The sequence below is a fragment of the Stegostoma tigrinum genome, chromosome 15 (assembly GCF_030684315.1).
Source record: "Stegostoma tigrinum isolate sSteTig4 chromosome 15, sSteTig4.hap1, whole genome shotgun sequence".
NCBI lineage: Eukaryota > Metazoa > Chordata > Chondrichthyes > Orectolobiformes > Stegostomatidae > Stegostoma > Stegostoma tigrinum.
This window is the reverse complement of record NC_081368.1, coordinates 40,034,388-40,059,456: the sequence shown is the minus strand read 5'-3', so window position 1 is coordinate 40,059,456 and position 25,069 is coordinate 40,034,388. Positions and strand designations below refer to the sequence as shown.

At 42.1% G+C, this 25,069-nt stretch overlaps 1 protein-coding gene across 9 annotated transcripts in view; it reads right to left on the bottom strand.

Moving 5' to 3' along the window:
- The window catches only part of dlg3 (discs, large homolog 3 (Drosophila)), a 483,556-nt gene that overhangs the window by 133,044 nt on the left and 325,443 nt on the right, over positions 1-25,069 (bottom strand). The window contains exon 1 of one of the 9 annotated variants that reach the window (XM_048544766.2): positions 11,864-11,882. The exons of the other annotated variants lie outside the window; for them this stretch is intronic. The gene's annotated coding sequence lies outside the window, so the exon portion shown is untranslated. Of the gene's footprint in view, positions 1-11,863; positions 11,883-25,069 lie in introns of those variants that run through there. 9 annotated transcript variants of the gene reach the window in all.

Below are 25,069 nucleotides of genomic sequence, written 5' to 3'. Positions count from 1 at the left end.
GGCAGGTTAGTGCAGGGATGAGAAGGAGGAGGATGTTCACTAGATTGTGTAGAATACAGACAGGAGGTATTGAGAACAGCACACGAATTACATGTAGCAGGTCATCTAGGAGTGACGAAGACTCAGGCTAAAATACAGAAGCATTTCTATTGGCCTGGATTACGTTAAGGCGTGGTTGAATTTTGCTGTACCTGTCATACATGTCAGTTAGTAGGAAAGCCACAAGCAGTGATAACACCAGTGCCACTGATGCCAATTCCGATATTTGAAGAACCTTTTACGCAGGTTATAATTGTACACGTAGGTACCCTCTGTAAAACTGAAAGTGGGAACCAGTATTTGCTAACTGTAATGGATGCGTCTACCAGGTTTGCGGAAGCAATTCCATTATGGAATTTCAAGGAAAAAATGGTTGTGGTGGAATTGCTTGTTTTCTTTACCCATCATGGATTGCCAGGTAGATTCAGTCAGACCAAGGATCCAATTTTGCTGCCAAATTATTTAAGGAGGTCATGAATAGTTCAGGCATCAAACACTTTAAATCAAGTGCGTACCATCCTGAATCCCAGGGAGCACTGGAAAGGTGGCATCAGACTCCAGAGACAATGTTGAGGGCTTAAAGACAGGATTACCCAACTGATTGGAATAAAGATATCCCATTTATATTATTTGCTATTAGAGATGCTACAAATGAATCAACTTAGTTCACTCTATTTGAATTGATATTTGGACACGAAGTAAGAGGGCCTTCAAAATTAAATGACAAAAAGTTGATAGGTTCAAAATCAGAGATTTCACAGTTGGATTATGTATCTGAGGTGACAGAAGGATTAAACAGTGTAGGTAAATTAACAACACAACATTTGAAGGTGGCACAGAACCTAATGAAGCAAGAAGCAGATAAGAAATCTAAAATTCATGTTTTTGCCTGTGGAGATAAAGCATTGGTGCTGTTACCAATCCTAGGAGATCCCTTCAAAGCAAGGTTTAATGGTCCCTGTCAGACTGAGAAGTTAAGTCAGGTGAATTATCTGGTAAAGGTGCCAGATTGGAAAATATTATCGGGTATGTCGTGTGAACGTGCTGAAACCTTATTATGACAGGGAAGGAGAACCAGAGAAACAGGTATTAGTTAACTGTCACTCAGAGAGGAGAATCAAATTCAGATGATTTGGATTTTGATATGCCTCAGAATAAATTGAATAATGAGGAAATCCTTAAGGAATGGGATAGGGTAGTGAGCTATCTGTCTCCGGAAGAGAGAACTGAAGTGAAAGAAGTGTTGCGATGCTATGAGAACATATGTAGAAATAGAAAGGGGTGGACTACAGGATAGTACAGGACATTGACAAAGGGAATGCTGTTCTGATAAAACAACACCCTTATAGGTTTAATCCTCTCGAAGCAGAGTAGGTTCAGAAGGAAGTGGAATCAATGGTCCAAGAAGACATCATGTAGACAAGTCAAAGTGAGTGGAGTTTGCCGAACATATTGGTTCCCAAACCTGATGGTACTCAATGATTCTGTGTAGATTATTAGAAAGTCAACACCATGATGAAACCTGACTCATACCCAATTCCAATGTTGGAGGATTGTGTGGAAAAGCAGGACAAGCCACTTACATCACAAAGTTGGACTTACTTGGTGGTTACTAGCAAGTACCTTTGTTGGAGACAGTGAAAGAAGTTTCTGCTTTTGTAATCCCAAAATGGGCTATATCAATTTAAAGTATTGCTCGTTGGAAGAAAATAAAATGGCCTCTTTGCAAAGGCTTATTTACAGAGTTGTTGTATGCTTGACTAATTGTGCCATCTACATAGATAACTTAGTGATCTTTAGCCATTTGTGAAAAGATCACATGGAGACTACAGAAGCAAAGTTGATCATAAACTTGGCAAAAACAGAACTTGTGAAGGCCGAAATGACATTATTAGGGCACAACATCGGGCATGGACGGATGATACAGACAAACACGGAGACAAAGGCGATCAAGGAATTTCCTAGACCATCCTCTAAGAAGCAAGTTCTAAGATTTTTAGGATTGAGCAAATTCTACAGGAAATTTGTACCACACGTTAACAGCATAGTGGCACAGCTGACAGATTTGTTATAAAAAACATGAAATTCCGGTGGACAGACCAATGCCAAGATACCTTTGAGAATTTAAAAGTAGTGCTTATCACCGGACCAGTTTTAGCCATGCCAAATTTCTTGAAACTCTTTAAAATTGCCATCGACGCAAGCGAGGTAGGCATTGGAGCTGTGTTGTTACAGTAGGATGTGGGGGTTGGAGCTGTGTTGTTACAGGAGGATGTGTGGGTTGGAGCTGCGTTGTTACAGGACGATGTGGGGGTTGGAGCTGTGTTGTTACAGGAGGATGTGTGGATTGGAGCTGCGTTGTTACAGGAGGATGTGGGGGGTTGGAGCTGTGTTGTTACAGGAGGATGTGTGGGTTGGAGCTGTGTTTTTACAGGAGGATGTGGGGGTTGGAGCTGTGTTGTTACAGGAGGATGTGGGGTTTGGAGCTGTGTTGTTTCAGAAAGATGTGAGGGTTGGAGCTGTGTTTTTACAGGAGGATGTGGGGGTTGGAGCTGTGTGGTTTCAGGAAGATGTAGGGATTGGAGCTGTGTTGTTAAAGGTGGATGTATGGGTTGGAGCTGTGTTGTTATAGGAGGATGTGGGGATTGGAGCTGTGTTTTTACAGGAGGATGTGGGGGTTGGAGCTGTGTGGTTTCAGGAGGATGTGTGGATTGGAGCTGTGTTGTTACAGGAGGATGTGGGGGGTTGGAGCTGTGTTGTTACAGGAGGATGTGTGGGTTGGAGCTGTGTTTTTACAGGAGATGTGGGGGTTGGAGCTGTGTTGTTACAGGAGGATGTGGGGTTTGGAGCTGTGTTGTTTCAGGAAGATGTGAGGGTTGGAGCTGTGTTTTTACAGGAGGATGTGGGGGTTGGAGCTGTGTGGTTTCAGGAAGATGTAGGGATTGGAGCTGTGTTGTCACAGGTGGATGTATGGGTTGGAGCTGTGTTGTTACAGGAGGATGTGGGGATTGGAGCTGTGTTTTTACAGGAGGATGTGGGGGTTGGAGCTGTGTGGTTTCAGGAGGATGTGGGGTTTGGAGCTGTGTTGTTTCAGGAAGATGTGAGGGTTGGAGCTGTGTTTTTACAGGAGGATGTGGGGTTTGGAGCTGTGTTGTTTCAGGAAGATGTGAGGGTTGGAGCTGTGTTGTTACAAGTGGATGTATGGGTTGGAGCTGTGTTGTTACAGGAGGATGTGGGGATTGGAGCTGTGTTTTTACAGGAGCATGTGGGGGTTAGAGCTGTGTTGTTTCAGAAGGATGTGGGGGGTTGGAGCTGTGTTGTTACAGGAGGATGTGTGGGTTGGAGCTGTGTTTTTACAGGAGGATGTGGGGGTTGGAGCTGTGTTTTTACAGGAGGATGTGGGGGTTGGAGCTGTGTGGTTTCAGGAAGATGTAGGGATTGGAGCTGTGTTGTTAAAGGTGGATGTATGGGTTGGAGCTGTGTTGTTACAGGAGGATGTGGGGATTGGAGCTGTGTTTTTACAGGAGGATGTGGGGGTTGGAGCTGTGTTGTTTCAGGAGGATGTGGGGGTTGGAGCTGTGTTGTTACAGGAGGATGTAGGGGTTGGAGCTGCGTTGTTTCAGGAGGATGTGGGGGTTGGAGCTGTGTGGTTTCAGGAGGATGTGTGGATTGGAGCTGCGTTGTTACAGGAGGATGTGGGGGGTTGGAGCTGTGTTGTTACAGGAGGATGTGTGGGTTGGAGCTGTGTTTTTACAGGAGATGTGGGGGTTGGAGCTGTGTTGTTACAGGAGGATGTGGGGTTTGGAGCTGTGTTGTTTCAGGAAGATGTGAGGGTTGGAGCTGTGTTTTTACAGGAGGATGTGGGGGTTGGAGCTGTGTGGTTTCAGGAAGATGTAGGGATTGGAGCTGTGTTGTTACAGGTGGATGTATGGGTTGGAGCTGTGTTGTTACAGGAGGATGTGGGGATTGGAGCTGTGTTTTTACAGGAGGATGTGGGGGTTGGAGCTGTGTTTTTACAGAAGGATGTGGGGGTTGGAGCTGTGTGGTTTCAGGAGGATGTGGGGTTTGGAGCTGTGTTGTTTCAGGAAGATGTGAGGGTTGGAGCTGTGTTTTTACAGGAGGACGTGGGGTTTGGAGCTGTGTTGTTTCAGGAAGATGTGAGGGTTGGAGCTGTGTTGTTACAAGTGGATGTATGGGTTGGAGCTGTGTTGTTACAGGAGGATGTGGGGATTGGAGCTGTGTTTTTACAGGAGCATGTGGGGGTTAGAGCTGTGTTGTTTCAGGAAGATGTGGCGGTTGGAGCTGTGTTGTTTCAGGAAGATGTAGGGATTGGAGCTGTGTTGTTACAGGAGGATGTGGGGATTGGAGCTGTGTTGTTACAGGAGGATGTGGGGATTGGAGCTGTGTTGTTTCAGGAGGATGTGGGGGTTGGAGCTGTGTTGTTACAGGAGGATGTAGGGGTTGGAGCTGTGTTGTTACAGGAGAATGATTGTGCAATTGAAAGGCCAATCGGTTATTTTTCAAAAACACTCAATATCCACCAAAAAAACTCAACCATTGAAAAAAGAGTTATTGAGTTTGGTGACGGCCTCACAACATTTTAATGTTTACATTGCAAACAATGCATTGGAGACGATTATGTATACCAATCACAATCCTTTGACATTTCTGGAAAAACTGAAGGACATCAGATCATTTTGTTGGAGTCTCAAATAACAAGCATTTAATTTAGACTGTACATGTTGTGGGTCATGAAATTATTATTGCAGATGCCTCAATAACATAGCAACAGCAGTGTTCAATGTTATACATACATAGAATCTGTATAAATGTGTAGCTCTAGATTAATGAGCTATGGATCTAGTAATATAATAGAGTTGAGGTTTAAAAAAAAGAGAAAAGCCATCTTTTCGTAAGGATGATTTGTTTTTTTCTTAAGCGGGGGAAGTATTGTGAAGTTGTATAGAGTACTTATGGATTGGGAGGTAGGACGTTAGAATTTGGTGTTTTTAAAAAGCTAGGGGTGGAAAGCGTTGTGTAGTCCCTTTAAAAGATCATGTGATTTTTCTGAGCTTAAAGATTTAAAATGTATGTCCCTGAACAGCAGGTTGAAAGTTTGCAAGTACATAGACAGCACCCAAATTGAAACATTTGTATCAAAAGGCCATACAGTTAGCAGGCCAAGTAGCAGTTTTTACCAAGACTGCAAGTTTTAAATTTAGCCAATCAATTTGAATCAGCTACTTAAATTCAATAGGTCTTTGATATCTACATCTGACGATTTTGACAACATAGAACCAATCTTATTGTAAGAAATGCTGATATGTCATCAAGGGTATAAAAGAAGGGGTAGTTGCGGACAAAGACCCCAGAACTAGCTGTCATCCACCAGAGCTAATGGCCCTTAGCTCTCAACAGAGAATCGCTGGGTCTCACAGCCGCCTCCATGTCTTACAGAAACCACCATCTAAATAACAACAGTACCAATGACACAACTAGTTAATATTCCTGACAGAAGAATTGACAGATAAGGCACAGAACTTTCTACAAGACATGTAGCCTGGCTGTAATTTCAAGAGACTAAATTCTACTTTTAATATACATGTGGGACCTGTATTCATTGGAACAGCACACCGTTAGAATCTCGCCTTATTCAGGAATAGTTAGTAGTTAGAAGGGATCTATTCAGTTTGTTAATAGTTTAGTTAATTTGTTCACTTTTAGATAAATAAATTGTCACTTGTTGGTTTTAAAGTGAGCGTCAGGAATTTATTTTATTTAACCACTTGAAGTTGCTGAAAAGCAGGTTAGACCACTTTTCACACTCCTTTTACAGATTACAGGGCGAGGTGCTCCTCTTTGGGTGTTTCGGTTTTACTTCTCAGAGGGTGGGTCAACCTCCACTTTATAACAATAGGATAGGATGGTGCTGGGGAGATTTGACAGATTCTAAAGATAATGAAAAATCTGCCTTTGATCTTATTGTGTTTTATTTAAAAGGTAAGGTGGAAAGGTATAGGGAGGTAATTTCAAAGATTGGGGCAAATACAAGTTAAGGCACAGCTGCAAATAACGGAGCAATTACACAGAATTAGGATGGACATGGGGCTAGAATTGTTAATACAAAAGTTCATCTGGATTCAAGCATATGCTTTTTTGGCTAGAAATTGAATCCTACATTCACTCCATAGACTCCAGGGAGTAGTGCCATTGTGATAATACCACTGGACTAGTCACCTCGAACTCCAGGTTGTTGCTCTGAACACATGGGTTTGAATCTTACCACGGCAGAATGTGGAAACTGAATTTGATAAAAAGTCTGGAATAAAAAGCTGGTCTAAATGGGGACCAGTTTATGATTATTGCCATTCCTTAGTTCCATTTGGTCTTATATACCCCTGCTCTTCCAACTTTCGAACACTGGTGGTTTAATGGCGATAAGAGAAATTTGCCAGGTGATTTGATGGTGGAAATAGCCATTTGGTTGTGTGAGATAGCACTTCTAGACGTAGAAAAAAATTGACATCCCTGCCAGACCCAATTTAAGATGTAGGAACAGAAGTAGGCCAATCAGCCCTTTGAATCTGCTCTGCCATTCAATGAGATCATGGCTGATATGATAATTTTCAAGTCCTCCTTTTTGCGCATAAACCTTGATTCCCTTATTGATGAAATATCTGCCATCTCAGATTGACTATAGTTAACAACCCAGCCTCAACAGCCCACTGAAAAAGAATTCCATAGATGTCTGATCCTCTGGGAGAAGAAATTCTTTCTCATCTCTTGCCTTAAATGTGTGACTCTTTATTCTGAGATTATGCTCTTCAGTTCTATACTCTCCCAAGGGGGAAACAATCTTCGGCATCTGTCAAGTGTCCTAAGTATCTTGTATGTTTCAAAAAAGTTGCTTCTTATTCTCCTACTTTCCAATAAATACAGGCCTAATCTACTCAATGTCTCCTCATAAAACAGTCCCTCTATACCTGGTATCACTCCATTGAACTTTCTCTGGAATGCTTTTGATGCCAGTATAGCTTTCCTTTGATAAGATGCCCAAACTGTTCACTGTATTCTAGCTGTGGTCTGTTTCCTTTGAAATAAAGGCCAATCTATTAGATGATAAGAAGAAATAGAGGTCCAAGATATTTTTATACTGGAGGAACAGGATGTCCTGCTTCCACACCACCCCACTAACCAGGACCTTCAGATCCTTGTCCACAATGCAGACTGCAACTGTCCCATTCTCTGCCATATACTGGGTGAATGTCAGGAACTGTGCAGAGCAACTTCAAACTGATAGCGCTTATCTAGAAGCACAACAATCTTTTTTAAACATAGTGGTGGTACCAGGGGTACTTCGGAATCCCGATGAAGGCTGTAAACCTGAAACATTGACTTTCCGCTCTTCTGATGCTGCCTGATCTGTTGTGTCCCTCCAGCTCCATACTGTGTTGACCAGGGGTACCTGTCCATTCAGGGCCATCCCAGGTGTTTCAAGAACAGTGCGCGGTAGAATAGGGCTCAAATTGGACGAGTGGTATGTTATTGGGATGGATAGATGGATAATGATGCTATTTTAGTGAGATACAATGAGTAAATTTGCTCAGCCTCCTGGGAAGAAACACTCCAAGAAACTTGACACAACTGATGCTTAGCCAAAAGAAAATATGATTAAGCCCATCATGTGGAACTCATTGCCACAAGATAGTAGAAGCGAATAGTCTAGAAACATTTAACTGGAAGTTGGATAAACAAATGAGGGAGAAGAGATTAGATGGATATATTGTTGGAACAAGTTGAAGATAGACAGGTGGCTTGGATCTTAAATAGATAGTGGGGACTGAGTGCCTTGTCTGCAGATACTTGTAACAACCATAAAGTATGGTGGTGAAGGTTTTGCTGATGATGACAACAAAGATGAAAAGTGAATCTGGCTGAGCAAATCAATGGAGTTGTGGTGAGTGAAAGACCTGGCAATAAGGAGTTTAGAACTGAGCTTGGTGAAAAGTGGTTGGCAAGGCTCTGGAAGTCTCAGTGAGTTCTATATAAAGTGTAAATACAGTTGTCTTGCAGTTGTAAATACATGAAAATTGAAGTGACGTTAATATTCCATTGTTACAAGAAATACAAAAAGGGGCAACAACTGAAGGATGAAGAAGATTGTTCTGTATTATGTATGCAAGAATGAGAAAGAGAATATGCTACTGGAAAGAATTCCATGAGCCAAGTTATCCTCTCTCAAACCTCATCCCCTTTACATCTAAGTACAAAAGTAGCACATATGCTACAATGTATTGTAGTACACCCACAATTCCTTATCATCGATTATACATGACAATTTTCGTTGTAGTAACAGTGGGTCGGAACAGTAACTGGTATCAGGAAAACTACACAAGTTTGGTCTTGGAAAGTACAAGTTGCAATTGAGTCAGTAGAATAACAAAGATGGGGCCTAGCAGCCAGACCACTACAGCAGAATGATAGTGTTTGTTAACATGTCATGTGCGTCTTAGTCTTGCACATTTGATCCATTCTCTCCTCTATTGCTGTATAACAACAATAAAAAGAAAAGAGTATCACAAACTGCTTCCCAGTGAATTAAACACTTTTAAGTGCAGCCACTACTGCAAAGTGCAAAATGCAACAATTTATGCACAGCTAGGTCTCATAAACAGCAACTTGACAATCACCAGAGAACCTGTTTTACAGAAGTTCATTGAGGGATAAAAAGTGATCAGCCTTGGGGGAAAAAAAACCCTGCATTTTCTTTGAAATTGTGACATGGGGTATTTTCTGTCCATGTGAATGGCAAATTGGGCCTGGACTTAACATGTTACCTTAAAGACAAAACACCTACTGGAATGTAAGTCTACAACAGGACATGAATCCATGATCACCTGGCTCAGAGACAGGAGTGCTACTCACTGAACTACACTGACACTGGAAGTTAACAAGAGGTCACTTTTGTTTTCTCACTGCTACACTTAAATCAAAATTGTTCTTTTTAAAAAGAAAATCTCTAGTAGATACACAGCATGGAGACAGACCTTTGGTCGAACTCGTCCATGTCGACCAGATATCCGAAATTAATTTAGTCCCACTTGCCAGTTATTGGCCTATATCGCTCCAAACCCTTTCTATTCATATACCTATCCATGTGCCTTTTAAAAGTTGCAATTGTACCAGCCTCCACCCCTTCATCTAGCAGCTAATTCCATACATGCACTACCCTCTGCGCAAAAAGGTTGTTGCACCTTAGGTCCCTTTTATATCTTTCCCCTCTCACCTTAAACCTATGCCCCCTAGTATTGAATTTCCCTACTGTGGAAAAAGATTTTAACTATTCATCCTATCGTTGTCCCTCATGACTTTATAAACTTTTACAAGGTCACCCCTCAGCCTCCATGGTCCAGGAAAAATAACCCCAGCCTATTAACCTCCAATCCTCGGCAAGGTTTCAGTTTGTCAATATTGGTGCGGAATATTACACCAGTGAGGTTGTTGACTTGCTCGCTGAGCTGGCTTGTTTTTGTTCAGACGTTTCATCACCATGCTAGGTGACATCATCAGTGGAGCTTCTGATAAAGCGATGTTGTTCTACTCTGCTTCGAATTTAGACTGTCTGGTCTATTATGGTGAGTACTGTCATTTCCACTTTTGTTCCATATGAGTTTGTATATGGGGTCCAATTCTATATGTTTGTTGATTGCTTTATGGGTGGAGAACCATGCCTCTGGGAATTCCCATACGTGTCTATGTTTGGCTTGGGCTACTACGGTTACCTTGTCCCAGTTAAACTGACGGCCTCCATTGTCTGAGTATACCGATATTAAAGAGAGTTTGTCATGCCGTTTTACTGCTAGCTGATGTTCATGTATTCTGGTGGCTACTTTCCTTCCTATCTGTCCGATATAATGTTTGTGGCAGTCGTTGCATGGTATTTTGTGAACCATGTCGGTTCTGCTTGTTGTGGGAATGGAGTTTTTAATTCTTGCGAGTGTTTGTCATAGAGTGGCTGTGGGCTGTGTGCCACCATGATACCTAGTGGTCTTAGGAGTCGCATTATCAGTTCTGATATGTTCTTGACGTAGGACAGTGTGACCAATGTGTTAGGGCATCCTGTGTCCTCCTGTTGTTGTCTGTTTAGTAAGCATTTGCTGATGAAGTTGCGGGGATATTTGCTTGGGAATTCCTAGAGGCTTGGTCCTCCATCCATAATGCAAATCAACAAACATATAGAATTGGACCCCATGTACAAACCCAAACAGATCAATACCAGAAATTTCACTACTCACCATAACAGACCAGACAGTATAAATTCCAAGTGGAGTAGAATAACATCGCTTCATCGGAGGCTCCACTGATGATGAAACATCTGAACAAGAACAAGCCAGCTTGGTGAGAAGTCAACAATCTCAGCCTCAACCCGAGCTATAGATCTTTGCCAAAACTTTAAATATTAACCAGTTCTTCATTAATTAAGATAACACACTCTTAAGAAATATTAATAAGCCTTTTCTCCTTCCTTTAAACCAATTCTAGTCAATCTAATTTTACATGGATATTAGCATGCTGAATAACCTTAAATAATGATGATAAATTTATTTGTACTTCACGCACATTTTCCTCCTTTTTTTAATTCATGCTTTTTTCGATTAAAATTAGTGAGGTCAAAAATACCAGATACTTAATTGATGCAATAATGTACGAATGCTGCTTTAATCAGTTTTCTTGTTTAGCCCACTTCAGCACTTTTATCAACAGAGGTTCTGAGGATATTTTAACATTGTGTTAGTTTTCAATTTGGTAGCTGCAATAAACTTGATACAAAAGGCATTTAGTAAATTTCATAATTACAAGAAAAACCTGGAAAGAATAGTTTACAGTTGATACACTATTTAGAATGTGCCATATGTGAAGACACATGATTCTTTGAAATAGTATTTGAACATCAGGAAAGATTTACAAGGATGTTGCCAGGGTTGGAGGGTTTCCGCTAAAGGGAAAGGCATCTGTATGGGTATATGAATAGTAAGGGTTTAGAGACATATGGGAAAAATACTGGCAAATGGGATTAGATTAATTTAGCATATCTGGTCGGCATGGACGAATTAGACCCAAGGGTCTGGTTCCATGCTGTACAACTCTAAGACACTATGACTTTATCTGGACAAAACATGAAACCTACGCTACTGATTCAATACCAGCTACACAAGGACAGTTTTCCTTACAAGAAAAAAAGAGCATTAGATTTGGTTTTGACTCCAATTGCTATGTGCTTGAATATTCTCAGAACTGGGAAGTCACCAGAAATGTAACTTTCACTAGTAGCCCTGATTTCATCCATCCCTTCAAATTGACTTGTGCAGTAACTTTCCCCGGTTTACTCTAATCAACAAATTGATTTCTTTCCAAAAAATAAATACATCGTTTGTGAATACTGTTTTTCATTTGTGGAGTTATCTTGAACACACATATTTAGTACTGGAAACAATCTCAGATTTAGAACCGATACGGGAGTAAGTCCCTTATTTTGAAGATTTACATAAATGGCATGTTCAAATCTTGCAGCAAATAGAACTGACTCTCTTTTAAAGTCAACCGATCCCTTAAAAGGAAGAATGCAAAATCTTACAGTAATTCTGATAGAATTTTTAATTTATTGAACAAAATGTCAGTGCTTTTAGACCATGCAAATTCTTACACAATATGTGAGAGTGCATAAATCGTCAGTTGTGCTTGAGGGAAGTGAATTAAATAAATAAGGCATTTCTTTGAATGAATATATAGTAACTTAAATAAGAAGGTTTCAACATCACATTACCTTACAGGATGTATTTTCCTTTGGACTTTCTGACATCCTTGCCATTTCACTGTTGAATTTTGAGTGATCGTCATGGATGAAGAAACATTGACTGTAAACATGGTTGTTCACTGAAACCCCTCTGGTACTCTTGTTCTTCACTCTGCCTTTCTCTGCTGCTTGTATGGTATGTTATGAACGTGCTGCAGGCTCCACACTTAGTGTCATCCAAGTTCATGTTTAGAAAAGTGTCATGAGATTTAATAGCTCCATAATTCTCCTAATCTCTGAACAGCCTCTTAAAACCTGTGCTATAATAAACTCAGAGATTGTAGGAACTGCAGATGCTGGAGAATCTGAGATAACAAGGTGTAGAGCTGGATGAACACAGCAGGCCAAGCAGCATTATAGGAGCAGGTAGGCTGACGTTTTGGGCCTGAAGAAGGGTCTAGGCCTGAAAGGTCAGTTTCCTGCTCTTCTGATGCTGCTTGGCCTGCTGTGTTCAACCAGCTCTATACCTTGTTATCTGTTATAATCTCAGTCTGCTTTGGGCAGCAGCACAAATGCATCTATATTTACAAAGTTTCAATGACTAAACTGGTGAGTACTGGGAACATGCATTTAAAAAACATTGTCTTTTCAATATTTAACAATGTTGAGGGCAGGTCAGTTGTTTGCCAGAGAATGCAAATCAGAGAGAAAGTTATAAAACAAAGGGATCCCTTGGTTTTAGCAAATTAAGGTTTGAAATAACTGTCACACATACAAAGAACAGGAGCTGAAAATGTCAACAGTTATGACAAACTCTGTCATAAGTCAGACAAAGATGGGGTATAAAAGCCTGAAGACTCCGCAAGTGTTACTGTGAGGTACTGTACAGGCTGGAGTCTTCATCCACTCCTCCGAAACTGGCATTGAGCGTATGAACAAAGCACTCCATTGAGAATCCCCTTCACCTCTGCCTAGGAAGAGTTTGTCACATTTCAGATGGAAATGCTCCATGAAAAGTGGTTTTCCAGCATCTTCAATTACAACTACATGGTCCAGATTGTAATCATGTACTAGATTATTGAAGACTTAGAGTAATGTAAAACAGAATTCTAAACTGTTTGGTCATTGCATGAAATAGCAGACTCATGCAGGGCTGGTTTGGGACATAAGCCCATTGAGTTATGAACTCTTTAATTCTGCCAGATTTGAAACAGTATGAATTGCACCCCCCCGGCAACAGTGCAGCAGAAAAAAGATGGATTTACGTCAACATAATGTCACATGAATTTATCATTCATGCCCTAACAACCACCAGTTTGGCAGATGCCACCACAGAACAGCCTGACAGTTGAAGAATCCAGAGATAATGGGAACTGCAGATGCTGGAGTATCCAAGATAACAAAGTGTGAAGCTGGATGAACACAGCAGACCAAGCAGCATCTCAGGAACACAAAAGCTGACGTTTCAGGCCTAGACCCTTCATCAGAGAGAGGGATGGGGTGAGGGTTCTGGAATAAATAGGGAGCGAGGGGGAGGCGGATCGAAGATGGAGAGAAAAGAAGATAGGTAGAGAGGAGAGTATACGTGGGGAGGGGATAGGTCAGTCCAGGGAAGACGGACAGGTCAAGGAGGTGGGATGAGGTTAGTAGGCAGGAAATGAGGTGCGGCTTGAGGTGGGAGGAAGGGATGGGTGAGACGAAGAACAGGTTAGGGAGGCAGAGACAGGATGGGCTGGTTTGGGGATGCAGTGGGGGGAGGGGAAGAGCTGGGCTGGTTTTGGGATGCAGTGGGGGGAGGGGAGATTTTGAAGCTGGTGAAGTCCACATTGATACCATTGGGCTGCAGGGTTCCCAAGCGGAATATGAGTTGCTGTTCCTGCAACCTTCGGGTGGCATCATTGTGGCACTGCAGGAGGCCCATGATGGACATGTCATCTAAAGAATGGGAGGGGGAGTGGAAATGGTTTGCGACTGGGAGGTGCAGTTGTTTATTGCGAACCGAGCAGAGGTGTTCTGCAAAGCGGTCCCCAAGCCTCCGCTTGGTTTCCCCAATGTAGAGGAAGCCACACCGGGTACAATGGATTGAGTATACCACATTGGCAGATATGCAGGTGAACCTCTGCTTAATATGGAAAGTCATCTTGGGGCCTGGGATAGGGGTGAGGGAGGAGGTGTGGAGGCAAGTGTAGCACTTCCTGCGGTTGCAGGGGAAGGTGCTGGGTGTGGTGGGGTTGGAGGGCAGTGTGGAGTGAACAAGGGAGTCACGGAGAGAGTGGTCTCTCTGGAAAGCAGACAAGGGTGAGGATGGAAAAATGTCTTGGGTGTTGGGGTCGGATTGTAGATGGCGGAAGTGTCGGAGGATGATGCGTTGTATCCGGAGGTTGGTGGGGTGGTGTGTGAGAACGAGGGGGATCCTCTTTGGGCGGTTGTGGCGGGGGCAGGGCGTGAGGGATGTGTTGCGGGAAATGCGGGAGACGCGGTCAAGGGCGTTCTCGACCACTGTGGGGGGAAAGTTGCAGTCCTTGAAGAACTTGGACATCTGGGATGTGCAGGAGTGGAATGCCTCATCCTGGGAGCAAATGCGGCGGAGGTGGAGGAATTGGGAATAGGGGATGGAATTTTTGCAGGAGGGTGGGTGGGAGGAGGTGTATTCTAGGTAGCTGTGGGAGTCAGTGGGCTTGAAATGGACATCAGTTACAAGCTGGTTGCCTGACATGGAGACTGAGAGGTCCAGGAAGGTGAGGGATGTGTTGGAGATGGCCCAGGTGAACTTGAGAATCCACTCTATTTTAACAGTGATTTTCTATGGCTCATTATTGTTTTACAGAGACTCACAACTTACTTTACAATGGCCTTTTGTCAATATTGTTTGGCTTTTAATTTTAGAAGCTCCAAACTCTATTTGGAATTCTACCTCTAAGGCTGAATAGTGTTTGAAAAGTGATCCTAAATACATTTGAAACATTTCTTAATGTGGCTTGCTGTCTTTGCAATATAAAGGGAAAAGAATGGGAACAGCAAAGAACCCAAAACAACATCTAAGAGGAGATCCACATCCTCTTTAAATACAGGGCACAGACTCAAAACATCTGAGTTCAATCTGTCCAATTTATAGTCTCGGACACTGTAGGCAGAACGTTCCTGTTTTGGTGGGAATATTTTGTAAAGAGTGTATCGCATCCAAGAACTGTGCCAGATCTTACATCAAAAGGCTGTTGATTGGCTGTCAGCAGGCTTTCTGACAAAATTCTGAAGCCAGAACCAGGAAATCTCAACACCTGGAACTGCCAGGGCTGGCATTTCCAGAACTTGACAGTTTTCTGCCAGGACACCACTCATCAATCCCCACATGGAGGATCAGAGGTGGGAAAAGTAAGTGTTCCACAGATCAGGAGACAGGATGATAGTATTCTAAGATTGGGGTCACAGGAAGTGAGTGGTATCGGGTTTGGAAGTGATAACTAATGGAGGGAAGCTGTCAGAGCCTGCCTCATTATTCCTGGTAATAAATTAATGAAAATCAAGGGACTCTCTCCTCAAACTGATAGCTTGCTGCACTGGTTTGCCAATTAGGTAGGCCAGCTCTTTATTGTTGGATATTTTCTAAACAACCTGTTCTGAGATGTTATTACATACCTCTGGAACAAGTAAGACTTCACCCCAGACCTCCTGGTCCTGATATAGGGGCATTATCACTGCCCTACAGAAGTACCCCCACATATGGCTAATATGGTTGAGCTTTTCTCAAATTACAACATGGATATTTTCTAATCAACCTGTGCAGAGATGGCATGACACACCACTGCAGCATGTGGGACTTGAATACAGGTCTCCTTGCCCCAGCTCTTGTCTTTCCTGAGTCTAAGTTATTTGAAACCCAGGTGGGATGAGGATCTCTAATTGAACACTTCAGGGCCTTTAACTGACAACAGATCTGGAAGATTGACCATGGTTCCCTGGCCCAAAACTTAATTTCTGAGACAGCAAGACAGGAGCAGAATTCTCCCTAATGCCAATCCACTTGATATTTGCACTTTTTACCACATTGTCCACACTTCTTGTGCAGGAACCCTGAAAGTAAATAACATTTCCACAGCTCATTACTACAGCACTTAATTTCCAAGATCGACAGGGGAATTCATCAGAAACAGACACAGAGAATGCTGGAGAAACTCAGCAGGTCTGGCAGCACCTGAGGAGAGACAAACAGCGTTAATGTTTTGAGTTCGATATGACAGTCAAGCTGCTGTGAATTGCTGCACAATGCAAATTTGCCAGGGCAGTCAGTTTGATTACATATAATTGAGGAGTGAAACAAACTGCTGAGCAAGTAATTTTTATCAAATCGCAAGATTTGTTTGATGACTTGGAGTTATGGGTATTTTTTAATCAACCTGTAAAAACATGTAATGGCACGCCACTCAAGCAGTTTGGACTCGAATTCAGACCTCTAACCCAACGGTAGGGACAGTACCACTATGCTACAATCATGCTCTTTTCTATGTGGGCATGAGAAGATTAGTCTGGATTACCAGTCCAGCAACATTACCAGTATACCATAATCTCACCTATAATTGCTTGGAGTTATAGACTGCCATTCAATTGTCCAATTGAGCCCCAACGTTCAATTCAGAACATTACATAACTGCAATTTCACTCCTTCAATGTCCAAATTAGCTTGCAACTACAGTCCTAGGCTTTTGCATGTCCATAACTGTACATTGGGAACTGCCATAGTCCTTTTATCCTATAATAATCCAGTGATGCTTACTTTATTTCAAAGTCAAGTCCAGGATGTAGACTGGCTTCTTGGAAACAAGTATACCAACATTCTATGTAGCTATTAACACCAATGAAAAGAAAAGTCCATGAAGTGAGGAAACCTTACCATGACACTCACATCAATTGTGAAATTACAAACGAATGAAATATGGCATCTTCCACAATTTCAGAATTCCTAGTACCACATCACAGCCAGTTAGTTAATTTTCAGAGGTAGTCATTGTTGCTACGTGGCAAATGTGCAAAGAAAGTCCGACAAAAATTAGTAAATAGAACCAGTTTTAATGGTGTTGGCTGTGATATAAATGTCATAGAGAAAATCAAGAGAACAGCGACGTCATTTTTTGAAAGGCAACACTGGATATGTCCCTTAAAGTAACCGGATTCAATCTCAATTTAACATTTGATTTGAATATTTATGTCTCTGGCAGTACAGCATTCACTCAGTACTGTACTGAGTATCAAAGATAACAAAGTGTGAAGCTGGATGAACACAGCAGGTCAAGCAGCATCTCAGGAGCACAAAAGCTGACGTTTCGGGCCTCGACCCTTCATCAGAGAGGGGGATGGGGTGAAGGTTCTGGAAGAAATAGGGAGAGAGGGGAAGGCGGACCGAAGATGGAGAGAAAAGAAGATAAGTGGAGAGGAAAGTATAGGTGGGGAGGTAGGGAGGGGACAGGTCAGTCCAAGGAAGATGGACAGGTCAAGGAGGTGGGATGAGGTAGTAGGTAGGAAATGGAGGTGTGGCTTGACGTGGGAGTAAGGGATGGGTGAGAGAAAGAGCACGTTAGGGAAGCGGAGACAGGCTGGGCTGGTTTTGGGATGCAGTGGGGGGAGGGGACGAGCTGGGCTGGTTTTGTGATGCAGTGGGGGGAGGGGAAGCACTGTACTGAGTATCAACCTGGTTTATCCTCTTAAATTGTGGAATGAAACTTGGACCCAATCTTGTACTTGGGCCTTCTGACAGTATTAACTGTTCAGAACTGAACAGACCATTGTTACAGTGAAAAGAATTTCATGGGATATACAGTACAGGACATTTGACCCAACTAAACTGCTGGTTTTATACTCCACACGGGCATCCTGTCCTTTTGCAAATAAATTTTATCTGCTTAAACCTTTATTCCCTACTTCTCAACACTTGTTTCACTATTACTTAAACGTATCTAACTTTTCACTTCAACATCTTGCTGGTCTGAATGCTACCAGAAATCAGCTTAGTGTGATTTTCATTGAGCTTCTTGTAGTGCGAGGCCTAGTAGGTTTTCTCGTACTCTCATCTCAATCTCACCTCATTAAAAACAAACCACCTATATCACCCTTCTCATCCAATGCTAGCTCAATTTTCCAAATTGTCGGAGGCAGAAGTGTTCAGTAGTGTTGGGATACCCTAGGATTGCTGGTGGCAACACCATATTTAAATAGCAGTTGTGCACCTGGTCAAGTGTTGATAGTCCAGAGATGCGCTACATGGTTGGAGACATTTGTTCCAGATACACATACGAGGGAGAAATTGGTGCCCTGCTCTGTTGACAGGACTTGGAAGATCTTGATGGGCCAGATGGTGTAAAGGAAGGAGGTACTCTTCCCAGAACTGGCAGAGGAAGCCAAGTCACCACACACTGCTAGCCTGGTCCGAAGCTACCACCTGGGTTAGTGCAGTCTCCATGATATGGAGAACTGCATTGCATTGGCAAAGGTTCAATGACCTTCTCCACCAGGGAACATGCAATTATCTTTAAAAACCAAAAAAGAACTGCAGATGCTGTAAATCAGGAACAAAAGCAAAGTTGCTGGAAAAGCTCAGTAGGTCTGGCAGCATTTGTGATGGAAAAACCAGAGTTAACCTTTCAGGTCCAGTGATGCTTCCTCAGAACTCAGTGTCACTGGACCTGAAACATTAACTCTGATTTTTCCCTCACAGGTACTGCCAGACCTGCTGAGCTTTTCCAGCAACTTTGTTTTTGATGAAATTATCTTTTCTCTGCTACCTCACACTCACTCTATCTTTGATGCCGCTCACACATCTCTCCAAGTCTCTGCTCTTTCACTCTCACTATTGCAAGCAACATCTTCCTTCTCTTTCAACTTTTCTATCCTACCTATCCTGCTTGCTCCCTCACTCCGGATACCCACCTGAACCAGCACTGGTTGAAAGAGTTCGGTTAGGTGGCAGGGTGCCCAGCATTCGGCTCCTCACCCTCTATAATGAGAGAGTCCTGGTCCATGACGGCAACAAGGTCCAGAACCAGATCTGTGAAGATGCTGAAACTTCCATGTCCCACCAACCAAATATTGTTTTCTCATTACCCCTTCAGTGAATGTATTATTAACATTGCCACAACCTCTACTTCTTGGTCTCTATTGTTAAGAGGACAGTGCCACAAGATACCCCACCTGAACCTCTGAGGTAGAGAGCACACCTGTCTCAAGGGAAGCAAGACAAGGCTGCCGGCTGCACTATCCATCAGCTCAGGCATTATTGCCTACGTGGGTATGCTAGCTAGATTTAGTAAGCACTTGCTGGTAAGCACTTCACTTTCCTGACCCTGCAATTCACCGAGGAAGAAACACCTAGGTTTTTGACACTTGGAGGATGTTGGTGAATAGGCACCTGTTCAGAGCCAGGCAGAGGAGCCATTGTGTTAGCTATTTCTGACTTCATTGACAGGTACACATGGACACAGGAGCAACAGGCAGGGCTATCAGGGGCACTGGACAACCTGACACAAAGGCTGCGCTCTGTAGCAAGATGTTTGGGATCCTGCTGCCTCAGAAATGAAATTGTCTGGCTACCTCCATGGATAGGTTGGCAGGAGCCATGGAGAGCTAGCTCCAGCAGTCTCAGAGTTTACTGAAAATGAGCACACCACTGCATAGTCTAGTGGTCAGTCACATCCAAGTCACTAGAGCTTAATATCAACTGTAAGATGACAGGGGCAGGGGTGAGGAATCTCGAACTCATTCCACATGCTTCTTCCTCAATAAGGGACGAGGCATTATGCACTCAGCTGCAGGTCTCCTAGAAGTCTTCTCTTAGGGCACTCTAGAGCTGGTCAACCCTTCCATTCTATCTTGCATGCCACACTCAGCCCTGTGCGAGTTCAAGACAAGGAGGGTGCACCTGTCTCTGGGCTGGACACACTCAGTGCCTGAGCCCTCTCTGTACAAATGCCCCGGGGTCACAAGTCTGCTCTACTCGGCAAATTTCATTTACCTTATCTGATACGTATTTTTTTTAAAATGGGTGGCATGACAGTTCAGTGGTCAGCACTGCTGCCTCACAGCACCAGGGACCCAGGTTCGATTTCAGCCTCAGGTGACTGTCTGTGGGGAGTTTGCATATTCTTCCAGTGTTTGAGTGGGTTTTCTCAGGGTGCTCCGGTTTCCTCCCACAGTCCAAAGATGTGAAGGTTAGGTAAGTTGGCCACGCTAAATTGCCCCATAGTGTCCAGGGATGTGCTGGCTAGGTGGATGGCCTATTGGGAATGCAGGGTTACATGGATAGGATGAGGGTTGGGTCTGAGTGGGATGCTCTTCAGAGGGCTGGTGTGAGCTTGATGGGTCAAGTGGCTTTTTGACACTGTAGGGATTCTGTGATTCTATGAATCTCCAATGCTAGAGGGCACTACAGCAGGATGTGTTCACCACCCCAGCTGCAACATGTGGAAGCACTGAGACATATTATAAGGGAAAGAAAAAAGAGGCTCTGACAGCATATAGGTGGCACGGATGTAAAATAATTATCATGTTTGTAAACAAACGTTCACTTTGTATGTGCAAGCGTGTGGCTTGCTGCAACAATAAAATCAAGAGTCATCCTTAGTGTTACACATTATTTGTTGGGCCAGTGTGAAGTGAGCAATTTCTGCAACAGCTGTAGGCTGAGGAAAGGACGCCAGACCCTAAATGTTAATTCTGATTTTCTTTTCCACTGATGCTGCCAGACCTGCTGAGCTTTTCCAGAAACCTCTGGTTTTGTTCATGCACATGACACAGTCAACAGTACTTGGGGCAAGGGCTTGTACTGTACACGTTAAGTTAATACCTAAACATCGCAAAGCGTGTATCACTTGCAGGCATGTTTCAGTTTTCAGTGTGATGACATTGCCTGCTAAAAGGCCTCTCAATGCTAAACTTTGAAGGCCCCTCAAAGAATGAAACACTTGCATCAGAACATTATTCACTCTTCACTGTTCCTAGGTACAAGTGACGAAATTAATTAAGTCTAAATCTAATATATCTAAACCTAATTTACCCCACTGACTGTGGATGTGGTAATCTATTTTCATCTTCATGGCACACTAAGTAATTTCCACCAGACAGAAGGAAACTCCGGTAATTCCTCAAGTAGTGAGTTTCAGCATCCTTTATTGGTGACACCACACTAAATGTAAATATTCCCTTCTGGTAGCCCTGTCCATCAGCCCACAGGCTTTGAACTTCCTCAGGTCCCCGCCCTATCCATTTTTACCTGCCCACTTTACACATCCAGGCCCAGGTGCACTGAGTACACATGCTAGTTCTAGTAGCCCAATGACCCCATTGAAGCCGAGGCGCTGCTGATAGTTGATGATCCACTGTCCTGCATCAAGTCTTACCCTTTCATCTCTTGCCCGTTCCTTTATATACAGAATTACGCTCCTACAATATCGTTATTAACTCTGCATCCTAGCAGTTTGCCACCAATTCTCTAAAATTAAGTTCCATAGCTTCCCTGCTGAACCTACTCTCGACTTTTAGTAGCCAAACCCCAGGACTGAACTCTGGAACAACGTAGCAAGACAGCTCTGAACCACTACAGACCAAATCCTCAACTGATATCAATAACACTCCATTACATTGTTTGCAATGGATTCACAGGGATGACCATGGACTACTACCTGGACTATAGAATCTTGAAGCCCCTGACCAGTATTTTGGTGTGAACTTTGAAGTTCATGCAGCAGCAACATTTGGAATCTGAAGTCAATGCTGTGATCCACGTCAGCACACAGATTGTGTGCACATAATGTTGGAAGGATTGCATACATGTGCAGCTACACAGTTTAGAGGAGACATTACCCCAACCATCCCAAATGGCTGACTGACCATGACCAAGCCCCTGGGCTAATATAAGGGCTGCCTTTCACTTAAAAACTAGCACCCATTGCCTGAAGGGTGTCTCCCTTGACTTTACTGAGGACTACTCCCCGTGGAATTTGAAACATGCCATTTGATTAATGCATGTGCAATATGTTTGGTGTGTATGCAGCTGCTGCAACTTTCACACCAACATATCCATCATTCTGTCTGCTGATAACTAAAACATGCTGCCTGGCGTTGTGTCTACATCAAACAGCAAAGCAAGAGAGAAATACTGAAAGCCTTTAAGGTCTGGTTGAGGAACAAATGCAGAAAATGCTAGGTGAGGCACAACAACAAGGCCGAAAAGGTAGGCACAAAGTGAGTGACTGCTAAGGGACAGAGTGGGCAGCTATGAGATGCGACCTGATCTAATCTGTGAGCCGGCTTCTTTTTACCTGCATGCACAATGACCTTGCAGCAACATTCCAATTATAGTTTTTGATGCATTCCAAAGTAATGGTTGATGTGCACAACCAGATTCGAAGTGGATCAGGAACATGTCGTGTTGTTGGGGAGACTCTACTCATAGATTGTGCTCTGAGATGTTTGTGACTGATGTCCTAGACTGAGATCCAGAGGAGCAAGCAGTAAGCTGGATTCATTACGTATCCACTCAGACTTGTATGTCAAGAATTCCTGGCATTTAAATTCTTTGTGGAGCATGAAAAAATGACAGCCTGCACATTAATGAGGTGATATTAGGTCACAATGAAGAAAATGAGCAATAATCCATGTTAATAGGCTTCTCATACTCACTATTTGAGAATCTCCTCTCAACACCTGGGCCTTGGTTGAAAAACGTGACTTTATGGTCTTGGGTTTTGCTCAACATTTCACCCAATCTTACAAAATTTCTAATGATACCCCATATTATTTAGCAGTTCGGAAAACTTTGTGGATAAAGCACTGCCTTCTGAATCCTCTATTTGATCTTTTGGTGGTTATTATATATCAATAGTTTCTAGTTATGTTTTCCCCACAACATTCTCTCCATAGTCACTCTATCAAAACCTTCAGTGAAGTGCCTCTGTTACCCACCCTTCCTTGTTGGAACCCTCTCCATTGTATTCCAAAAGTTACCTGGCTCATTATTTCTTTCACAATTCCAATCTTCAAAAGACCTGAAATTGAGATTTCTGAGAAAGTGACCAAATTAGAACCCGAAGCCTTACGGGAGACAAACTTGGTATGACGAGAACAGAACAGATGCAGCAGGGAGACATTTTGGAAAAAATCAGAAACATTTTCTGTAACATCTGTTCATGTTATAGCTGTTCAAGATTTGTACTAATTAGCATGTTCTACGTAATTTATCTACTTGTTTTAAATCTAAAATCCTTCAGAACAGTTCAACTTTTAAAAGCAAAAAAATTTGATGAATGTCCCAAGATCAAAAATACATTTTCCCATTCTTGTAAAGTTATGCCACAAAGAAAATAACTGCTTATATTGAATCACCAGTTTTGTAATTCATTTGAAAAAAAATCACTTGTTCTAGTGCCATATATTTTTGATGGATAGTTGGGATTCATTTGCCCTGACAACTATCCAAAATGCAAATAGTCTGAATCAAATAATTAACATGATACAATAGTGAAACATCTTCAACATAGCATTAAATGTTTTGCATTATTGCCAAATAATATGAGGCATAGCCGTAGCCAGGGAATTGGAGATACTCAGGTTCTCACTGCCTATGAACTGGAACTCATTGACAGTCCAATTGTGAATAATTTGGCTCACAAATGAAAAATGTTTGGATGGAATTTTTTTTGGTTACTTTTCACTATTGAAAAGACATGATTTTTCCCAACGCTTAGGTAATTAGACTACATACAGAATCTCAAATGGATCTGCTTACATATTGCACTCAACAATACAACATCTTTTGATATGCATTTTAATCTAATACTTTATTTGCTTATTAGTGCAACATCATTTTCATTATTGCCATCTGTCCTCTGCTCAATTTGCTCTAGGAAGTCATGCTAGAAAGTGCTTTTTTTGGGAAAGCATAGATGCAAGTTAGAAATTTTGCCATAATTTTTATAGCAATGCTGCTCTGTGCTTAGTCAACAACAGACATTTTAATTGTTTGGCTATGGAGCTTCACTACAATGCTGATTTAACTCAAGCAAGGCCCCACCGACATCTTTCCCTCCCACACCAGGGAACACAATGATACTGCTAACAAAATTTATCACATGCAAGGTCTAGGGAAGCCAGTGCAAGTTGCTTGGGACCAAATCACAGGCATCTGAAGTGTTCATGGCTTGCATGTTTAATAGTATGGCTGAAGTGGTGCATTCCTCATGGATAGAGCACTTTAATACATGCAGTACTGGTCATTCAGACTCAACTTCCAGTCACCTGTTTTCACTGCTATTTTATCATTTTAGGTAAGAAGATAACTGCTCCTGAGTTATCTCAAAATACTTTTTCAGTTGGAGGAAATTTTTCACCAGCCTTAGCTGAAGTTGTGCTGATCTTCTGATTTCCTGACAAGCATTTCTTCTTTAACATGATTATCAAAAGACTGACCATTTGTTTCATTTGCTGTTCATGAGGTTATTTTGTGTATGTGTGTGTTTGCTGCTATATATGCACATGCTGACTACACTTCAAAAGCATTTAAGTGGATTTAAGAAAAATGCCCTAAGGGAATGAAAACCTGGAATGTAAGTGCCTTTTTAGTACCATAAGAGATTACATAAATCATGAAACCGGATGACCTGTGTTCACCTGATGTGGCATGATCAAAGCAACACGGGTCACAGCAATTTTAATAACGTAAAAAGAAGAAAAGCTATTTTGGGATCAGAAATTAAAATTTTAAGTAATCACAAGTATAAAAAAACTGTTTGTAAACTTGCATTAAAATGTACAAACAGGATTTGAAAGGAAGCATTTTGTAATCTTGGTATGATAAATTATAACAAACTACTATTAATGAGAAGAAAGAATTTATATAATGCCTTTCACAACCTCAGGGCATTTCTGTCAACAAAGTACTTTTGAAATATAGCCACAGTTGTTAGCATAAATACATCTGTAGAATTTACACTGTGGTTGGTAGTAAGGTTAAGTGGTTAATGTAACTCTTATCTGATATTAAATTGTTAACAGTTCATAAGTTTCCTTTTTAAGTTCTTCATTAATGTTGACTGAAGAATTAATTATGAATGCTAAGGCTATATTGGTAAATCTTTATTATTTATTTCAGAAACTTAACTTAGGGTTTAAGGTTATGAGTACTCTGGTTCATTTTGGGATATGGTTTTATTTTCAAGGATGTAGATTAAAGTGAGGGCTGAACATTTCGGCTTT